Genomic DNA, 22,714 nt, shown 5'->3' on the forward strand with positions numbered 1-22,714 from the left:
CCTGACCCAAATGATGCAAAATTCTACTGGCACAATTTGCATTCTCTTCCATATCAAAGAGGCTTTACATGAACTGAGTCAAAGACTTGTTTACTGTTTCTTTAAGAAAAGGAGCAGTTGTAAGCAATAGTAGTGCTGATAGGGATGCCCTTTATAAAGAATCAAACAAAACAAACCCATGCACAAAAGATAAAAATGTCTTATTAAAAAACAGTAATATTCATATTCATTGCTTTTAGAACTGTAACAGATCTTTTCATTATTAATAATATTGTTTTTTTAAGATGTTTCCATTTTTAAAATTTTTATTTCAGTAGAATTTTGGGGAAGAATGAATGTCTGGTGCCAGTGTGCTAGTCTCCTTTGTCCTAACTAAATTAACACTTATTTTATCAACTAATATTGCCCCTATCACTAATTCAAATAGCTTTTAAGTTGGACTCTCAATGTGAATTGTCAATATGATGCTGATATCATTAACGAGGACACAATAAATACCACTCATTTGAGACATTTTCAGATGCCTGAGAACTTTTAATTTATGAAGCCTGGGAGGAATATCACTTGTCTCTAGAAGGTGGAGGACAGTCTGCTAAGAATTCCACAATCTAACAGGAAACTCCTTAAAGCAAACTATTATCCAGTCAATTCTACCAGTACTGCAAAACCTTCAATGCATCGCTTTAAAAGGAAACAAAGAACCTGTAAAATGGCTCAGCAGGAAAAGGCCTACCAAGCTTGATGAAACAAGTTGGATCCCTGAAACCTACATGGTAGAAGGAGGGAACCCACTCCCAGGTCATCCCTCACCTCCATATACCCATCACAGCAAATGCACACTAACAAACATACAAACATGATAAAAACTAAATAAATAGAATGAAAAAACTGAATGTATAATATACAGTGACGTATCACTTGTGTATTCTTTTTCTGACAAATATTGAGAAAAAAATGACATAGGTTATGAGCAAGGGATATTTTTGTTCTATTCAAATCCAAATAGCCAGTGTATGCTGTTTAAAATTCATATAAATACACATTAAGAATAACTTGCAAGTACAAATGAAATTGCTGACAGATAGAATTCAGTTTATGTGTTCAAGTTCATGTTTTCATTTATAAATTCTCCATAGATATTTAAAAAGGAATAAGGAGAAACCCCACTCAGTATAAGATCTATGGAAGATCTTCAATCACAAGACATTAACTCATCCAGGGCAGAATCAAAACAACAAATTCTCCTGTAAAATCTTACGTATCTCACAGCCACATATTAACTTCTAAAACATGGCAGCATTAAAAATAAAATTGCCCTTTAGCAGAAAATTCTATTTTCTTTTTCTTAGTTTTTATTTATTTCAATATGGTTTCTACAATGGGGTATGTTTTATCACTAACCCATCCTCTTTGGAACATGTTTCAAACAATATGCTCTCCAAATTCAAATATTTCATATCATATAATATTCATCTACTAGATAATTTTATAAAAAATAAATTATAACTGTTTTTGGACGATTTATTTCTTCATTTGCTTTTGCATTATTTTTGTGATTGATATATATATATATATATATATATATATATATATATATATATGTTCCCTGGTTTGTGGGTACACACATGTGTGTGCATGTGTGCACACGTGAGTGTGTGCATGTGTGCACACGTGAGTGTGTGCATATGAAGGGCAAACCCTAACTTCAGTTGTTCTTCATTAACTCAGTATGCAATATGTTGAAGCAGAGTCTCTTATGTGAAGCCAGAGTTAATGGATTTAGCAGTCTAGATAGCCTTGTGATCTGGACATTCCATGACTCCATATTCTCTATTCCTCTCTTACAGGGGGACAACAGGTTGGTTACTATGTCAACCCAGCATTTACATGAGCTCCGGGCTCCAAGTTTCAATATCCTGATCCCTGTACAGCAAAATGCTTCATCTTCTCTGATATAGAAATGATGGAAGTAAAGGATAGATTATAGTAACAACTTTTATTAAAAAAACTATTAATCTCTTCTCTAAATATTTTATAAATTAGATTAATAGATAGCCATAGATATAATGGGCCTACCAGCTAAATATGGATGCCCCAACATTAGAAAGGAACTTTGGGTGACTGTCTGGAAAGCAGGATGTCTCTGTCATTTCTAGAACTTTGGAAATTGCTTACAATGCATTTCCTGTTTACTTAGGCAATATTATATCCTTCTGGGATCTTTGATGGTGTTGAAGACAGATACTTATAGTTTTCCCTAGTTATGATAAAAGATAGATTAGATGTGAAACTTTAGACTCACAAAAACTGTAATTCTTGCTTGATACCTGCTTTATTATATGCAATTTTACATATAATAAAATGCTAAAGTTAAAACCTTCCTTTTTTATTTAGAAAAGGGGAGATGATGTGGGATTCCCCTCTGTATTCTGTGTATATGTTCTATTATCATTGGTTAAAAACAAGTTGCTTTGTCCTATGGTAGGACAGAATATAGCAAGGTGGGAAATCCAAGCAGAGATAGAGAAGGACAGAAGGTAGTGTCAGGCAGACATCATGTCACTGCCAAAGGAGAAATACACTAGAAGCTTGCCAGTAAGCCACAGCCTCATGGAGATACACAAATTAATAGAAATGTGTTAATTTAAGATGTAAGCGCTAACTAGAAAAACACCCAAGCCATTGGCCAAAGAGTTTTGTAATTATTACAGTTTCTATGTGATTATTTGAGTCTGGGTGGCTGGGAGAGGAAAGCACAGTCTCTGTTTCCACCTCTCAGCCTCCTCCCCAACTCTTGTTTCCATTTTCATGATGCTGCTATGTGGATTTAAACAAACAAAAATATTAACTCATTAAAAACTTAAAATTTCTTAACTCATTAAAATGATTATAATAATTTTTTTGATATGTCACCCTCTGCTTTCTCTAGCTGTGACTCAATGAAAACATCAATGAAATAATGATTGTGTCTCAAGTTTATAAGAAGCACATGCCCAGCCTGAACTTCATTAGAATTATATGGCTGAAAATTAACTAACATAGCAAATGCTAATGAGTACAGCATCAGTACATGATGCCTGATCCCTTCCTACCTACAGGAAACTTTTGCAATGTGTCACTTCAACAAAGTGTATCTATGCACATTTGGAAAGTTGATGCCCATTTGAAATTTTTCACCTCTTTTCTTGACTTGGTCTCTTTCTTGTAGGACCACATGTGGGTTAAAAGAATGTGTTGGATTCGCTTTTCTCTTTCTCACCTAGAAACCTTGTCTTGGCAGAAGATCAAACTTTGTTTTAAAGTTGATCCTATATCTTCCCAAGTTTCTGATGTCTCTATTTCAAAGCTTGGGCTTCTCTTTTTGTTCCCACACTAAATTCTGGACACTCTTTTTTCCAACCTAACTAGAGTTTTCCTTTTGCCACAACCTGGAAGCATATATTTAGTTCTTTGAAATAAAGCATTTCAAGATCATGTCTTCAGCTTCCCTCCAGGATATCTTTGTCATTAATTAAAAAATAATAAATCTCAATATAAATTCAATATCCATTATTCATCATATTTTAGATTGTTTTATCTGTTCATTTACTAATTCCATTCCCTTCTCAAATTCCCTAACTTGTACTTATATCTTAGATTATAAATATAAATTACCCTATGGATTACTTAGTGTCTCTCTGTGCTAAAAGAATTGTCTCTATTTTGTGTGTATGAATGTTCTGCCTGCATGTATGTCTATGAACTGTGCATGTGCCATAGTTAAAACTTGAGTTACAGATAGTTTCAAGTCATGGTGTGGGTATCTTGAGTCCATCCCAGGCTCTCTGAGAAAGCAGAAAGCACTTTAAAGGATACCCATCTCTTAGTCTCAGAAACTGTCATCTTAAAAAAAAATCATCAAAAATAGTCTGTCTAATAATATGTATAATCTGTCTAATAATATGTATAATTAATCAATTCAACTCTGTGTCGTTCTACACCGTGCGTCTTCTAACTGGGTGTACCATGTTCTTTAGGACTATCCAGTTTCCCTTTTTAATGGCAAGACAATGCAGCAACCCTGCTGCTGAGTCACTTAAGAACTCAGTGTCCTTCCCACTGGCCACTCGTTCTCACCACATTGTCTCATCATCACTCTGAAGTTTTACTCTTCATGTGCGAACTTGCCGGAACTTCATACCTGTTGTTGTTGTCGCACAATAATAGCCATGTCTGTGTGTACTAAGCATAAATGTTGGAAAGCTAATTATGCAAAATCAAGCCATGGAAATGCTAGCTTCATTTCTGGAAAAGGAGATGGTAGGATTCTATTCAGCACTGGTAATTCTAGTACAGCTATATGCAACCACACAAGCCCTTAGCTGTTTCAATTTTTTTCGGGGTGGGGGTGGTGTCTACAGACTTTATTTCTGGCTAGATTTTTTTTTTCAAAGATTTGAATCCCTTGCTCAACAGCCTGGCCTGGGACTGGGTGTTCAGTCTTAGTGTTCTGTTTGGCCTGTGGGACCTGAGCCACAGAGACTACAAAACAGGATAGCCTTGTAAGCGTGTGTGAGCAAGTAGAACCTATAATGTAAGAAGAGGAAACGAAGTCAGCAGCCAGGTGGATTAGCCAAATCTTTATTGGGAGAATGGGTCTCTGTCGGGTGTGGGGGGGGGAGGGCGGCTGGGGCCCTCACTGGGCAGCTTGTTCATTGCCACTGCCTCCGGAATCCTGTGGCTTCATCACATCTGAATCTCTGGAGAGCTGGAGAACGGCTCAATGCACAGTGCTTCAAAGGCATCATCTACTCAAAAGGTCAGGCCCACTGTGGTTGGGGCCTGTGGCCGTGCTCTCTGGCTAGTGAAGCCACACTCGCCCAGAGTTTTTCCGTCATCAAGGAGCTGGTCATCCTTGTACAGCCCCTGTTCAACCGACGGCTGCTTGAGGATGCCCTCAACGATGCACTTCAGTTCGAAAGCGGTACTCGACTCCTTGACATCCACGAAGATGATGGTCTTGTGGCACCAGATCATGAGAAACACTTCCTGAGGATGGCGGGCCTGCGTCAAAGCAGTCCTGCTGCCCCTGGCCTGACCCCTGCGCCCCTGAGGCCCCCAGCTCCGTGCCCTCCCCCCGCCAGATATTTTAATGTTTAATGCTGTTGATACTAAATAATGCAGCTATTTTTCCTTAAATCCCAAAAAGCCTTTTTTTAAAAAAATTCAAATGTACATAATTTACAAGTAATACAACACAGAACATGACTCTTTTATCCCAACTAGAACCCAACATTGGTGTCACAAAATCTAATCTAAGAGAATGGGCTAATGTTTTGTAATTATTAAGATTCTATGACAGTTGAGCTTCAAGACATGGAAGACACTCTAAAAAATTCAAATAAATCATCAGGTAAGGACACTTGCAATCAACAAGTTGTAACAATGAGACCAACATAATAGAATGACAGAGCCAATTCCCATGAGTATTCCTTTAATTTCCACATTAGAGCGCACACACTAAATAAATGAATAAAGCATTAAAAGAAAAAAGGCTGTTTTCTGTGTATATAAATATTTAGCCTTCACATCTATTCAGGTATCACTCACTTAAACCATTAAACTCACTACTAAATTTTCTACAGTTCCCTTTTTAATGCATGGATATGTGTGAGAGTATGTTTGTGTGTGTATATTTTTATGTGAATTTGTATATTTGAATACATATACATGTAGATATGAGAAAAAGAGCGAGGAAATGTCTGTGTGAGGGAGAAAGATACTGTTTGACTTCTTCCAGTGTGGTCAGTATATACAATGGTATTTAAGAACTTTTTCTGATTAGTTTACATTGTTAATTATGGAAATATAAATATCTTCTAATGAAACCTGTCTCAAATAATATGGTATTAGAAAACAATAATAGGAAAATAAGTTTAAGATGTTTATTTTCATATAATATGTTTGATTGAGACATATTCTGAAAATATATATGCCAGACACTGCTTTAACACTTATGTTCCACATATGAATATTTTGTAATATTTTATGTTATTTGTGTATGTCCCTTTAGGATTAATTAGACTACCAAAACAAAAGCCAGTGAGTCCCCATGATCTCTTGATGGGCTTATTCTTTTATTTTTACTTTTTAATAAATCAGTCACAAACCTCAGAAAATGGTTGAGATTTAGTGTTATGGAATATGTGTGCAGGAAACCTAAGATATGTCACATGACAAAACAAATCTGTGTAGAAGGTTCATGAGTTTTATCCATGTGTATAAACAGCTAAGACTGCCAACAATCTGTAGGCCACAAAGGAGAAGAGACACCACATTCACTGTGTGGGGTATTTGCCTTGTGTAAAACAAGCACCATGTGGCCACTGTAACCAAATCTGGGAAATTGGAATACAGGAAGGCCGCGCCATGGTGAGGGAAGATAATTCCTTCAAAAAATCAAAAATAAAGATGTGGGGTAATTCATGAACCAGTTAAACTTTTGCATTTAAAAAGTCCTAAGCTAAGAACCCAGTATGTTTGGAATGCACAAATGATTTTTTAAAAAATATTTAAAAACTGATGTGCTGTTTGATCCCAACATAAAGAAACAACATTTTCTGTAAGATATTTTTGTAAAGTGAGCATTTTCTGTGCTTCTGACTATAGATACAAAAGCAAAATAGGAACTTATTTTCTTTTTTAGTATACACAATTAATTATTTTTCTTTTACTTATCCTCATGAAGTCTTAAAATTAGAATTCCTATATATGAAATCATAAAATATTATACAACTTTCCAAGGTACATGTATTGTAACACATATATTTATTGTGTAACATTTAAATCATGCTATCTATAAAACATATCACTTACATGAGGTATAAATATTTAAAATGTTTTCTTCTGCCTTGTAGAAATACTGTATGCTTGCCATCAAGCTTCAAATTTGAAAGCATTTACTACGGTTATATTTTGACATACAAATTCTGATACAAAAATAAAATGAATGAGCACATACCTATCCATTGCTTTTTTTCTTGATAATGAATACCTAGCAAATATGTGATACAATCACATAGAAATGTTACTCATTTGAGGATCATGTATAAAGCTTTTCCATGCTGCATAGCAAAATAGACATTTCTAATAACAATGTATAAGTTTAACTTTCTCTCCTATTTTTGCTAGCATTTGCTACATTCTTACTATTTTTTTGTAATAACTGTTCTTACTGGAGTGTGATCTCTTGTGACCAGGATTTTGGTTAGAGTGCTCTGTGTGATAGCTGTAATTGTCAACCTAGATGTACCTGGTTAAAGAGTCTTAGTGGATTTTTTCTATGTTGGGCTGGCCTGGGATATGTCTGAGGAAATTCTCTTAGTGAAGTTAATTGATATGAGAAGAATAAGTCCACTATGGATAGCATTCTTCACTTGGCTGTGGATTCAAGCAAAAGAAAATAGGCAGGTAATCAACTTTGTATTCTGCTCTTGATGGTGTATATGATGTGAATATGTCTGAGTTCTTGTTTTGCGCTTCCTGATATGGAATTTTTATCTGAACAACACTCCTCTCCCCCTTATGTGCTGCTATTTGCCAGCATTACGTTATCATGTCAAGAGATAAAGAAGTAAAACACTTGGTAATTAGTTTGACATTTGTAAGTACATATGCTGCATGTTTTCCCTATAGCAATGTCTGTAATTGTAATGCTCATGGTCTTATTGGTATTTGTCTCTTATATTTTGCTAATGCTAAGCCCATATCAGGTGTGTGATCTGCAAAATTTTTCTCCTCTTTTCTATTGTCTCTTCATTGCCGTTGTTCTTATTTCTGAACTTTTCAGATGGATATAGCACTATTTTTTTCTTCTATTTTCTCAGCCTTGGGGGTCATGTTCAAAAGCATCCTTGGCAATGCCAATAGCCTTTACATTTTCCTGTGTTGACTTTTTATAATAACTTCATATTTTCCAGTCTTATTAGTAATTCCCTAGTATACTTTCTATTTCTTTGACTGAGAAAATGGTCCCATTTCATTCTCCTGTCTGTGAATATCCAATTTTCACAGCACACTTGCTGAAAAGACTTTACTTTCTCTGGCATGCATTTTACCACCTGTATCATTAAGCAGGCTGAGTTTAATGCTCCAATTATATTCATGGCCATATGAAATGTTGTCTATACTAGGGTTTTTTAATAATAAAATCTTTACTTGACAGTGTTCACTTTGCAAATAAAAAGAGTAAATGATGCAGTAACACTAGAATGTGCAATCTAGGAGGAAAAGTAATATCATAGATACATATTACTATCTATAACTTATCTTTCATGCTTTCAGCCCTAAGGAAAAGGAATCAAATATGCATAAACACCAGTAGCTTTTAAGAATACAGAATATGTGATTCTATGCTAATATTTTTGAAGAAATGAATATGATAACTCACAAAATCAATGTCCCTACAAGTGCAATTAATTTTCTTCTTAATCCAACTTTAGACTCAGATCATTTTGATTCTGAATCTGCAACACAAGTTTATTATAAGAGGTAGAACAATTCAAAAATATCAGATAAATTCCTGTCATAGTTCAAAATCTTCATATATAAGACAGTCAGTTTTTAGCATATAAGCTTACATGTATTCAAATGTGATAGGAAAAATTAATAAATATACAAATAGAAAGACAGTTAGCTGACATAATTGAAGTGGGACTCGTACAGGGTGTTTGGAGGCAAGAGTGCCCAGCAAATAAAAAACTATGAGCACTTTATCAAATCTGACATAGGGACTGGAACTTGTTAATGAATTATTTGAGCCACACAATTCTTAAATCCACAATGCTATTTGAGCAGAAAAGAAACGAAACACTCAAAGGGATGTTGTAAATTAAATAGACCAAGTCAAGTATCATGAAAACAGTTCCACCTATGAGAAGTTTGCTAACAAGTCTTCATTACATCACTTATAATTTATAGTTACTTGAGAATTTTCTTTTAATTAATTTCATTAAACATTCTTCAGAATAAAATACTGTTGGGAAGATATCGGCACTCCTAGAATCTTCTTTCATTGTTGTTTGAGGGAACATGACATTAATTTCAGTCATCTGGGTTAAATAAAACAGACATGAAATGTGACTTTTATAAACTTCCATTAAATATTTTAGCACAGCAGAAAAATGAGAAAAGCAATCTTCACACATGCAGTAGAATATTTCATGTCATTTGATAAATAATGATTTTATTGCATAACAAATATAAATATAAAATCATCATGTACGGAAACCATGTATCAATAAAGTTAAGTAAAAAAATGGTAGAAATTATGTTTTTAATTTGTTAGATTTTTAAAAAATGCCAATACAAGTTCTCACTCTTTCACCTTTTCCCATTTCCTCCATACACCCTCCCACCATACCCTTCTCCAATCCTCAGAGAAGTTAAGACATATTGCCTTGTGGAAGGTTTGAGGCCCTCCGCACTGTATCTAGGCTAAGTAAGGTATACATCCAAAAAGAATAGATTCCCCCAAATGCCAGTACATGCAGTAGAGATAAATCCTGGTGCCACTGCCAGTGGTTCCTCAGTCTGCCCCAGGCATGCAACTTTTAACCACATTCAGAGGGACTAGTTTGGTTCTATCCTTGTTCCTTCCCAGTTCAGCTGGAGTTGGTGAGCTCCTATTAGCTCAGGTAGATGGTTTTAGTGGGTGAACCCATCATGGTCTTGACCTCTTTGCTCATATTCTCATTCCTCCAGAAGCAACCATTAAAATGTCCCTACCAATAAAGCACAAGGCCAGACAGTTTTATCACAAAACCCTACCAGACTGTCTAGGAAGAACTAAAGCTAATACTTCTCAAATTATTCCAAAAACTAGAAACAGAAGTAACATTGCTCAGTTCATTTCATGATTGCCCTAATAACTAAGCCACATAAAGATCTTATTAAGAGAGCTATGGAAATTTGTATTATGAACTCTTTCCATACCTGTTCAATATATTACTTGAATTCTTACTAGAGCAATAAGACTACTGAAGGAGAACAAGTTCATACAGTTACGAAGGCAAGAAGTGCATGTGTCTCTTTTTTGCAAATGATATGATAATATACAAAATGACCCTAAAAATTCCACCAGGAAATTCCTACACTTGATAAACACTCCAATCAAAGTATTAGAATACAACATTAAATCACAAAATCCATATCTTTCCTACATATAAATTACTAATAGACTCAAATAGGAATCAGGAAAATAATATCCATCACAATATCCTCAAGAATTATAAAGAATATTGGTATATTGGGTTAACAATAACTTTAGAGAAGTAAAAATCTTGAATGATAAATGTTTAAGATACTGAAATAATTGAAAAAGACATTTGAAGATAGAAATATCTCCTATGGTAATAGATGATTAGAATTTATATATTGAAAATTTATATATTGAAAATGGCCATTCTTAAAAAAAAGCATTCTGCAGAATTATTTCAATCTCCAACAAAAATTCTCATAGATATTGAAAAAAAAACATTTTTAAGCTTGTATGAAAAAACAAAACACCAAGGATAGATAGAACAATCTTAAATAATAAAAGAACAGTTCATTATTCCCTACTACAAATTGTACTACAGAGTTTTAATTCTAAATGTAGAATGATACTGATACAAAAGAAGACACATTGGTCAAAAGAATCTAATTGATTACCATCATATAAATAAACTACCTATGGTCACAATGCTTCTATATGAATCCGCAAAACAACACAGGTTGTTGCCAAAACTATAAATAGCTTTCTATCAAATAGCTTGAGGCTATATTGCTGAAAACAATACTTATATAACTCATTTAACATGGAAAAGATAAACTATTGCCTACCTGGAACCTTCTTGGTACTAGATATATTCTGCAGACTATGAAAGAAGAAATGTATACTGTAACCCAGCAATGCAGCTATAAATTATTTGATCTACATGATCTGCAACATGTACTGCCTCCAAGATATACTAGTACAATAATGGCTCAGAGATTGTGGGAATAACCTGCCAATATCTGATTTGATTTAAGGCCCACTCCATATATGGATTCCATATGCAACATTGCTTAGGTGATCAATAATCTGAGGCTAGATATCCCAGGGACTTATGGTAAAACCAAATGTTACTATTCTACTAAAGGAACATAGCAATAAAATGACACCTAGATACAATCTGCTGTATTCATAGATCAGTGCCTTGCTTAGCTATTATCAGAGATGCTTCCTTGTTCAGTAGATGGGAACAAATCCACAGGCACACAGCCAGTCAATATGCACAGAGTTAGAGAAAACACACAGTCCTAAACAGAATGTCTCCATCAAGTATCTCCCTTTAGGTCTCAGGGAGCCCTACAGAAGAGGAGGCAGAAGGAGTGTAAGAGCCAAATGGGATGGAGTACACCAAGATAATAAAGGCCTTGTAGATTCTTCAGAATCAAAGGATATATGGGCTTACAGAAATTGGAGCAGTGTGCATGGGTTCTGCACTGGTCTGCACCAGATGGGGTCATAGATTTGAAGGAAGTAGACACATGCCTCAATCCCTGACTAGAAGCTATCTATCTCCACTTGATAGCCACTTGCAAAATAAAGTCTATTTTTTTCAAGGAGGTCTCAATGGTAAAATAACCCACTCTGGAGTGTAGGCCTCAAGTCCAGTAGTAGACAACTGACAGAAAATGAACTCAGTGTCATCTTTGGAGGTTCTTTGTCTCATAATGTTATGTCAGAGTTTTTTCTCTGTCTATCTATCTATCTATCTATCTATCTATCTCTCTCTCTCTCTCTCTCTCTCTATCTATCTATCTATCTATCTATCTATCTATCTATCTATCATCTACCTATCTATCTATCATCTATCTATCTATCTATCATCTATCTATCTATCTATCTATCTATCTATCTATCTATCTATCATCTATCTATCTATCATCTATCTGTCTGTCTATCTATCTATCATCTATCATTTATTTGTTTGTACTAGAGATTGTTTGTGTATATTTATTATGGCTTCTGGTTTTCTGTTCTTATAAGATTCCATAGTGCAAACAAGTATCTCTCTGAATCTATATCTGATTCTTGTGTCTTCTCTTGAGCTCCTTTCCTTTTACTTGTTTGTTTTGTTCTACTCTGATTGTTTTTTTTTATTTTCACCTTTTTGTATTTTTGTAATATCCCTTTGATAAATGTTTCTGTTTTGTTTTTGTGTCTTTTTTTGTTGTTGTTGTTTCTTATTTTTAATGAAATACAGAAAGGGGTGGTTTCATACAGGAGTGGTTTGGGAAAAAGGGAAACCTTTATCAGAATACATCCTATGAAAAAAGACTTTGTTTTCAATAAAAGAAAGAAATCATAACAAATATATTAAAATGTTGTAAATTAGAAGCTCACTGTAGGAGTAAAAGAGGTTTAGGATACCAACAGAACATGGCCCAGATAATTAACTAAGCAGTACTCAGCAAAGACTGAAATGGCAATCACAGAGCCAGTCTGGGTCTGTACTAGGTCCTCTGGATGCTATAGCTGTATACATTTGTGTTCTGATGGATTCCTTACCATGAGAATGTGAATGGTTTTTGAATTTTTTCCCTGCTCTTGGTTGTCTTTTCCTTCTACTTGGCTGTCTTAGCCAGCCTTGATATGAGGGTTTGTGCCTAGGCTTATTATAACTTGTTAAGCCATATTTGGTGGATATCCCTGGGACACTGACCTGCTCTTTTCTGAAGAGAAACTGAGGAGGATTGACTCTGGGGGAGAGAGATACTAAAATAATCAGCCAACATAATTATTTAGAGTTATTTAGATGTTTTAAAAGAAATGCTTGTAACTAGTCTAAATAGTCATTAAACCCTTTGCCTCTCCCATGAGGTAAATTGTGAGTAACTAGTGCATTTATTTTGTGTATTTCTTTATATAGTTCACTGCATTGTCTACCAGTGCTCCCCAAACTATCAGGAGAGTGTTTAGCAGATGCAGGTGCCATTGAATTAGAGTTAAGCTCCAGAAGCCACCAAACTCATTAGAAAACATTCATGCTGAAAATTCTACTTCTCAAAAACAAACAAAATAATACTGCCTTGTGATCAGATTGCCCTTACATTACCCCTCCTTCAGTTAAAGCTAAATTTATTGCAAAACCAATGTGATCTCCATTTTGCACACAATCTAACTCTCTCTCTCTCTCTCTCTCTGCTTTCTTGATGATGCTCTGATCTGAATATTTAATGGTCACCATTCTTCTAACTTAACATATCCCAGCCTGTGTCTTACTTATTCTTTCAGCTCTTCAGCACTTCTTTAAAAGTTTGTTTTCTATGTCCCCCAAGGTCCCATATGGATTCCTCTCTTGAGCATGCTTTCCTTTCTCTTGTCTTCATTTGGCTTCCACACACTTCTGTGTCTAGGTATCTACAAAGGACAATGAGAGTAGAAATAGTTCACGTACCAGTTCAGAAAGTAGATTCAAAGACGAGTAGCTTCAAGCTGCTTTTCCCACTGACCTCTCTATATATGAACTATAGATGTGCGTTGCTGATGTTCCTTCAGTTAATATTTCCTAGATATGCCCAGAGGCGTGCTTTTTATGTGTGCCTCCTGGTAAATTTTACAGCCAGTAATATTGAAATTCAAGGGCACCATCAACTCAATCATGTTGGCAAAAAGTACACTGAGCAGAAAATTCAATCAAGGAAATAAAGAATAATGCTGGACTATTTGTCAAATAGAATTAACAAACACTTATAAAGTATTCTACAAAATACAACAGCTACAGAATAATACTCTTCACTGAAATTCACAGAAAATTATCTAAAAATGTGGCATTTTATACTAAAATGAAAGAATCAGCACAAAGTAATTAAAAAAATAAATTTCTACTATCAAATTATAGGGAGAAAACCTAGAATTTTTAGATTTCAAGCCATGCTTGTTTTCATTCCAAAGACAGAAATCAGTAAATATAATATACACATAAAAGAACATATAGACAAAAATCATAAAATCGTTTCAAAAACCATCAGAAATCGTCTCTGACAAAATTTGACTTCTTTCATAATAATAGTCCTGATGGATCCAGGAAGGAAAAGATTCTATCTTAGTTTAATTGAGACTATATATGGTAAATGATGTGTCATTCATATCATACAAAACTGAAAAGCACTCAAATTAGCATCCTAATATTAATAATACTAAAAGCATGTTCATTATCTCTACTTTTATTCAATACAATGTTTGAAGTCTTAACTAGAGCAATGAGGTAAAGGAAATAACCAGATGCAAAATCAGAATACAAAAATAATTAGTTTTTCAATACACCAGTAACCAGTTTACTGGCAAGTGAACCATGAAATAAACTGTATTAACAGTTTATTCAGAACAAAAGTACTCATTAATAAATTTAAGCAAATGGGTGAATAATAAAACATTGAAGAAAGAAATATCAGAAGGTAGAAAGATTCTCCATGCTCATGGTTTAGCAGAGCTAAATTCTGGGAATGACCATATTATTAAAATTTATCTATGCTGAATGAAATGCTAATTAAAATTCCAGGAAAACACTTTAAGGGGTTTCTTTTTTTTTTTTTTTTGGAGGTGTATGTAGGAAGGCCAGTAGCTGGAAGTCATCTGTTGCAGCACAGGGTCAGGGGCATCCTTGAAGATATGTGTTCCTGTTGCTAAAATGTCTTCTAAATTTATCATTGACAGGTTTTTATTTTTATCAGTATGGACTTAAGTAAATAAAATTATTTCAGAGGGATTTTGAAGTTGGAAATTTGGAAATCCAATCATCAAACTGTAAACAGTACAATTGTCTTAAACTTAGAAAAATCTATGTAAAAAATGTGAATGATAATAAATGATCTTAGTATATATATTTTATGTGTTACAATTTAGAGCATGTGTTGGAGAATTTCATAAATAATAAAAGCCCACTGATTTTTCTGGACACAAATAAGAATTCTAGTGCAAAAAAAAAACCAGTAAAAATACCAATAGTTTCCCAGGCAAGGAAGCGCTCATCCTCTTAATTCACAGATGTCTGGATCCCATGAGATTTCCTAAATGTGGAAAATGTAACCACAAAACTTGTACTCTGTTCACACTAAAAAAGTCAAAATAGAATCAAAACACAAACCATGAACTATCAACAGTAAATTGTTGAAAATAAAATATTGCATGCAAAAGAAATGACATAATAATTTCTTCAAAACTAGATAACTGATCATCTATTTTCCTGTCTTTCTGAAATTTAACAGGTAAACAGCTATTTGAAATTAATAATCTGCCTCTTCCATCTAGATATATGTAAATTTAATTACTCAGATGTCATACACATTGAGAATGGCACCAAAATTACATGACAATAATAGCACCAGATATTCCAGTGTTCTTACTTAGTTGAGGGTTGACTGATTTTACAAATAAAGCAATATACTGGTACTCAAATCTATCCTATTCAAAAATTCATATTAAAAGGAAGAGGGCGAACTGTTGCTCACGTACAAAGGCATTTTAGTAAATGCTTTCTAGAAATGGATTTTAATTTTGCAACATCTTATTCCATCTCTTTAAAACAGCTACCTTCTCAGATTTTGAGATAAAAAAGCAAAAATTCACATTATTTCTTCTGCAGTATTGTTTGATCTATATTTTTAATGTTTGTAATTTTGAAATACCTAATGGGGTTATGCGATATTTTAATTTTAAGGAAGAATGAATGTCACTTGCCTCATAATTAAAGACAACGATTCTCAAGGAGGCCTTTTGCACTTAGAGACTTATGCACACAATCAATATAGTAAAAAGGAAGCCTGCAGAATGAGAGAGAAAATGTGATTTATACATCTGGTAGAGGATTAATATATAGAATATATAAATAAATCAAAAACAAAGAATCAAAATCACAAGTAACTTATTCAAAATAACCATAATAAATGATCTTAGGATATGAATAAATAGTTTTCAAAAGAAAAAAAAACAGCTAGGGAATATTTCAAAAGATAACGTTCATCTTCACTTGGTACTTTGAGAATGAAAGTTATCTTATAGCTCTCATAGTTCTGTTACTTATAGCTAAATTATTTTCTGTCGGTATTCATATTTCAAGGGTATTACATTGTTTGTGTTACCTGTGTTAAGAAATTTTTCTTCCATCTTCAGGAGTGTAAACTGTGAAAAATGGGATGTTACACTATTAAATTATGTCTTCTGGACTTGACATGACAAGAAGTTTGGATAACTACACAAGATCAAGCCTCTCCTAAACCTGGAATAGGTATGCTCAATAATTTCCAGGACCCACTTCTTACTAAGAAGTTATTGATCATAGATAGGGAGACTCATTCTTTATTTGAAATGTGGCCACTGGTAAATGTTCCATGCTCATATGAGCAACACTAACTTGACTTAGTAGTCTACTTTTTAAAATATTATAAGGTTGGGGACAATTTGGTGTGCTAGCTAGTTTTGTATTAACCTGACACAAACTAAGAGAAATTTGTAAAAAGGAAACCTCAGTTAAGAAAATTCTTCCACCAGATTCATCTGTGAGCAAACTGATGTACATACTTTAAAATTAGTAATTGATGTGGAGAGCTCTTCCCACTGTGGGCATTGCCACCCCTGGGCAGCTAGTCCTGGAGGATATAAAAAAGCAGAATATGCAAACTATGGAGAAATAGCCAATGATCAGAATTCCTCCATAGCCTCTTTCAGTTCCTGCCTACAGCTTTCCTTAACTTGGATTAGTACCCTGACATCCATAATGATGGACTATGGACTATAAGCTGTAATCTTCAATAAACCTTTTCCTTCCCAAATTGCTTTTGCTCATGGTGTTTACCACAGGAGTAAAAAAAAAAAAATAAGACAGGTAAATTGGTTATGGAGGCCAGCTATGAGGGCAGTTGAAGGGTGAAACAGGGAGATGAAATCATCATATTCTATTTTAGATTAATGTATAAAATTCTCAAAGATAACTTTTAATAAATTTAACTGTTAATTTTCTAATTATATTCTTGTTCCACTTATATATACTTATAATATTATATAATTCTATATATAAATGTGATACAACATCGTAAGTTTCCCATTTTAGACTACATTTATTCTTAACCAAAAATAGCACCAGAGTTGATGCATAGAACCTCGTTCTTCTGCAATCTACTGGCTGATGCTTGTGCATAATTATTAACAGTGCTGTGATTGGTGATTTACTCCAGCTTTCAAATTCTAAAAGAAATATATAAAATCTTTATGGCAGAAGCAATTCATACCTCCGAAAATACTACTGAATATCTTCTATTTCAAGTATTAAATTGTAAGTTTAAAAAAAAAACAGGAAAGAGGAGGCTAAATCACCTGGTAATCATTTTCCCCTTTACCAGGAAGTAGGGCAGCAGTCAAACTGCTGTGTGGTGGAAGTGATCATGGGTGAATAATGGAAATCTATGGGACAAAGGGAACCCTGTAAAATTCAAACCACCGGGTCATTAGCACAGTCAGAGAAACAAGACTCCCTGCCAAATGTGATGTAGACCCTGGAGAGATGGACTCATCTCTGCAGATGGAAGTGGGGAAGTATCCCAGAACAATTCTGTGTAAATAGTGGCAAATTTAGTTTTTGTGTGGTTTTACAGTCCCTGCCAGTTTTTTGCTTCATTTGGTAGGTAACCCAAAATCAGAGCAGTATTCCCATTTTGGGTTATCATCTATCAGCAAAGCTCAGTATGATACAGTGAGGAGGTACCTTGAGAAATGCCCTCTTACTTGAATTCACACTGTTTATGGAATGGAAATTTCCCCTCTAGTACTGTCCCTTTGATTTCACAGACATTCTAGTTCACTGGCTCAGCAATCTTGCCTCAGTGCAGTTAATGTTCATTAGTATTACCCCAAAATTTTCATGATGACATTGTGTTTCAGACTACATTCATAGTCATAGTAATCCTGGAATATATGTGGTCCACAAGCCCCATCACTATATAGACTATAGAAGATTGGAAGGGAGAAAGATAATGTTAGAAATATTTTCTAATGTGACCTCTCTACTGAACCAAAATAATCTCAATCAACCTTCCTCAAGAATCAACCTTCCTCAAGACCATCTTTGGTCTAAAGAATGCTTAATCGTGCCACAAGGACATGTGCTCAACTATGTTCATAGCAGCGTTGTTTGTCAAATCCAGAACCTGGAAACAAATTAAATTCTCCTCGACCAAAGAATGATAAGGATATGTGGTACATTTACAAAATGGAGCACTACACAGCAGAAAAAAACAACAACATCTTGAATTTTGCAGGCAAATGGATGGAGCTAGAAAACATCATTTTGAGTGAAGTAACCCAGACCCAGAAACACGATTATCACATTTACTCACTCATAAGTTTTTTTTAAACATAAAGCAAAGAAAACCAGCCCACAAATCACAATCCCAGAGAGCCTAGACAACAATGAGTACCTTAAGAGAGACATACATAGATCTAATCTACATGGGTATTAGAAAAAGTCAAGATCGCCTTAGTAAATTGGGAGCATGGGGACCTTGTGAGAGGGTTGAAGGGGAGGGGAGAGGCAGGGAAAGGAACAGAAAAAAAATGTAGAACCCAATAAAAATCAATAAAAAATAAAATAAAATAATTCCAATTAAGCCAAATCAAGCCAGATTAAAAGAAATCCAGATTTAATTAGACACCTGTGCTCCTGGGTGGCCCCGAGGGTAAAGAAATTCTCAAAGCAACCACGGGTGAGGAAAAGGGGAAACTATGTGTTTCTTTTTTGGAGAGCAGTTTAAATAGTGTGTGGGAGTGGTCTTGACCTTTCCTAGGGAGGGTTTAAGGTTTGAGGGGCACAGGGTAGGGGCCTCCAAAAATGGAGGCCAGAGACTGGGATTCCAGACTGTTTGTATAAAGGATGACAGGAAGCTATGGTGATATTTATGACCAACATTTTAGGCTCTCTTTGGAGAAAGGGGCATGGACTCAAGTCTGGTTACTTCCTGTGGGCATGGGTGATGTGGGGGAGGGGCGAACTGGGTGTTGGTGAATTTATGCTCAGCAAGAGCTTTGGCTGAAAAGGCATCCTGTTCATTGTCATCCTGGAGATGCAAGGCATCTATTTCTTGAGGGAGGTAAAAAGACAGGTGTCTAGGAGAAAACATATTGTATTTACTCATCTTGTTTGTATCACCAGAGATGAGTGTGCCAGGCTGAGGAGCAGGTAGGCCCTTTATTGTGGCATCCTGGAAAACTGGAGGGTGGAAGGTCCTAACTGCTGGACAAACCAAGTGTCCTGAATAGGTAGGTGTCTGCTTGACCCTGGAAAGATGGTACTAGCATAGGTATTCCAGGAACTTCGTAGGTGAGGGGGTGGTGAGAATTACCCTGTGAGGTCCTGTTCATTGAGTTTCAAGAGACCTAGGAGTTAGCTGTTTGAGGAGTAATCTGTCCCCTGGAGAAAGCAGGGCAGGTTCAGGGGCATTAGGGTCCACTGGTGTGGGGGCAGGTAGACAACTGTCGGCATGTGAATGAAGAAGGGACCTCAGAAGTCAGAGATAGGGGAGATACCCTGCCAGTGAATGAGTTTGGACTGGGAGGTGATGGTTAAAGAGAAAGGGCCTGCCAGAAAGCAGCTGAAAAGGGCTCTGGCCCATATTGGAACATGGGTTGCCCTGAGGTGAATAAGGGCAATTGGGAGAAGGGAGGGCCAAGATAACCTGAGATCAATAAAGAACTTGGTTATCTGTTTTTTGATGAGTCAATTGGCCCTCTCAACCTTTCCTATGGATTGTGGATGGTAGGAGATGTGGAATTTCCAGGAGACATTGAGAGATTCTGATACAAACTCCATGACTCTGGAGGTGAAGGCTGGCCCATTGTCAGTCTGGATGGTCCGTGGGACACCAAACCAAGCAATGATGTGGTCCAAGAATACCTGGGCCACCACATCTGCAGTTTCCCTGGAGACAGAAAACGCTTCTATCCATCCTGTAAAAGTGTCCACAAGTGTTAAGAGATAATGGAGTATTTTATGAGTATGGTGAAATCAACCTGCCAGTCTTCTCCTGGTTGATGTCCATGAAACTGGTGTAGAGACTGACATATGTGGAGAGCCCCATGTGGGTTAGCCTGGGCACATGTCTGGCAGGAGGAGTGAACCTTTGAAATACAGTCTCGGAGATGGGTGGGGTCAAAGAAGGGCTCCAAGAAGCAGAACAAAGCTTTGGGGCCTATGTGTAAGGTCTGGTGGATGTCTGAAAGATTAAGAATGCTTGGGTCTTGAGGAAAGATGAGATTGTTATTTAAATAGAACCATTCATCTTTTGTTTTTGTGCCCCCTCCTTTTTATAAGCTCATCCCTCTCTTTTGTTTGGTAACAGGGCTGAGAGAAGGGAGTTAAGAACAAAATATGTTCTGTGGAATCCGAAGAGCTGGAGCCCAGGCCCTGGAACACTGAGTCAGCCTTGGAATTACCTAAATTATGAGGTGGAGGTTTTTAACCAAGTGGTAAGTGCCAGGGGGCTTATGGATGGGAAGAGTGGGAGCATTACAAGGGGAGTCAATAGGAATCAGAAGTCCTTGAGATAGGAGACAGGTGATAGTAGGCTTAGGGGCTTGGCGGTGGGTTTAAGAAATAGGAAACTGGGGCCTGGAAGGGAAGGAGGAAAGGTCTTTAAGGTAAACTAGGACTGGCTGGTGGTGAGTAACAATCACAGGAGTAGAAGTGTGCCGTACTTGGGGATCTACTGGATCAGGGAGAGTAAGGACAGTACAGTCTGGGGTAGGAACCTGTGAGGCAATTAAAGTGAGAAGAAAATGTGACTCAGTAGAGTGTGTGGGGGCCAAAGTGAGTCTGGCCCCGAAGTGGCAGAGAATATCTTGACCCAGTAGAGGTGCAGGGCAAGCAGGTATAACTAGGAAAGAATGAGAGAAAAATTGCCCGGCAAAGTTTTAAGTGGGAAAGAATGGGTCCTGTCTACCCCCATAACTGAAATTGGTGAGGGGAACATAAGGTCCAGGTGAGATGTTAAAGCAGAATAGGTAGCTCCCGCATCCAAAAGAAAAGTAATGGACTTACCTGGAGCATTACCCGAGGCTCGGATATGATTACCAGGATCACCAAGTCTGGGCTGTGTCCATCCTCTGCAAGGCTAGAAAGTTTGAAGGCTGGCACAGTCTCACTGGCTGATATTGGTGAGGCTGGACCTCCATGGCATGACACAGAGGATGAGCCCACACGGGGGCATTGTGATTTACAGTGTCCAGGTTGCTGGCAGATAGGCCATGGCCTCTTAGAAGACCCATGGCATTATCGTACCATATGGTCATTTAGACAATACTTAAAGCAGCCTGCCTGTGAGGTTGACTTAGGCTGTGCTCTGCCAGGATGGAGCCTTATGGTTGACTTCCCTTGTTCCCTTGTCCCTCTTCCAGTGGCCTTAAGACATCTGCTAAGGCTTGGACCACTTTGGCCACCTTGGTAGTCCCAGTGTGGTTCTCTGGTTGGCACATAGTGTCTACCAAATGAGTATGGTCTGCATTTTGTCTAGCTGCTGACTGACTCCTACTTTGCTTCTCAAGAGTGAGAGTAGATGCTTGGAGGACATAGTAGTTATGCCAGGCTAGATCAAAGGCCTGGGACAAATAATGAATTCTTTAATATAAGCAGAAGAATTAGCAGAAAAGGAACCTAGCCACTTTTCTGTCTGAGAGACATCTGGAAGAGAAAAGGGAATCTAGACTTTAATTACTCCATCAACTCCTGTCACTTCCCAGAGAGGGTAGAGAAGGGCGGAGTGATGGTGGAATCTTCTTTGAGAGGAGACAGGGGAAGACTGGGAGGGGCTAGTCCAGGGTGCATAGAGGGTCCAAGGGGAGGAAGATGGGTAGGAGGAGAGTGGGAGGAAGGTGGGTAAGGGGAAATTTGACCTTGAAGTTCTGATTTGGCTAGTGGGATGGCAGGTGAGGGTGGGTAAGGAGAGGAATGTGGAGTATGTCACTCCACAGGAGGGAGTTGGGTAGTAAGGGTTTGAGTGAGTCAGGAGGGGCCAGTGCCTCTGGCTGCATGGTCAAGACTAACTATCAAGAGCCCAACTTCCAGATGGCCTGGAATCTGGAGGTGCCATGATCCTAGCAATTAAGACCAATGCTGCAAGGCACTGGCTACTGAGGGAGGAACAAGAGCACAGAGCCCAGAAACCATGGACATTCATTTGTCCCCAGGGCAACAAAAATTTTCTAGGTCTCAGAGGGCAGTAAACTCAAGGTTTCCTTCTGTTGGCCATCACATCCCATTCTCAAGATTGTATTGATGCTAAATCTTAGTGCATTGAGAAATGAGCTGCTCGGAACAGATAATATCAGACAGTCCCAATTTATAAAGATTTTGTAAGAAGCATCCCAGGGGTGATAGTAGATCTGGCTTTGAATTGCAAATGCCCATTTTAAAAGTCTATGCCCAGTTGTGTGGCTAAAGTTTATTACAGTGCTTTCGCCAAAATAGTTCTAGCTCTTGGGCTATAACAGGGCTGTGGAAGTTGAATGTTAGGCATCCCCCCCCCCCGCCCCGCCGCAAAAAAAAAAAAAAAAAAAACAAAGTCCACCTCAGCGAAATCTCAGCTTTTTGCCCCTTGGATCAGGCTTTTGTTGCAGACCACTTATTTCACAAAAGGCTTATAATCGAAAAAATTAAACATGAAA

The 22,714-nt window shown here is 36.7% G+C and overlaps 1 pseudogene; it reads right to left on the minus strand.

Annotated features, from left to right (window-relative positions):
* Positions 1–4,675: 4,675 nt before the first annotated feature.
* LOC142855343 (elongin-B pseudogene) overlaps positions 4,676–22,714 on the minus strand; it is a 99,682-nt pseudogene continuing 81,643 nt past the window's right edge.

This window comes from Microtus pennsylvanicus, chromosome 8 (genome assembly GCF_037038515.1).
Source record: "Microtus pennsylvanicus isolate mMicPen1 chromosome 8, mMicPen1.hap1, whole genome shotgun sequence".
NCBI lineage: Eukaryota > Metazoa > Chordata > Mammalia > Rodentia > Cricetidae > Microtus > Microtus pennsylvanicus.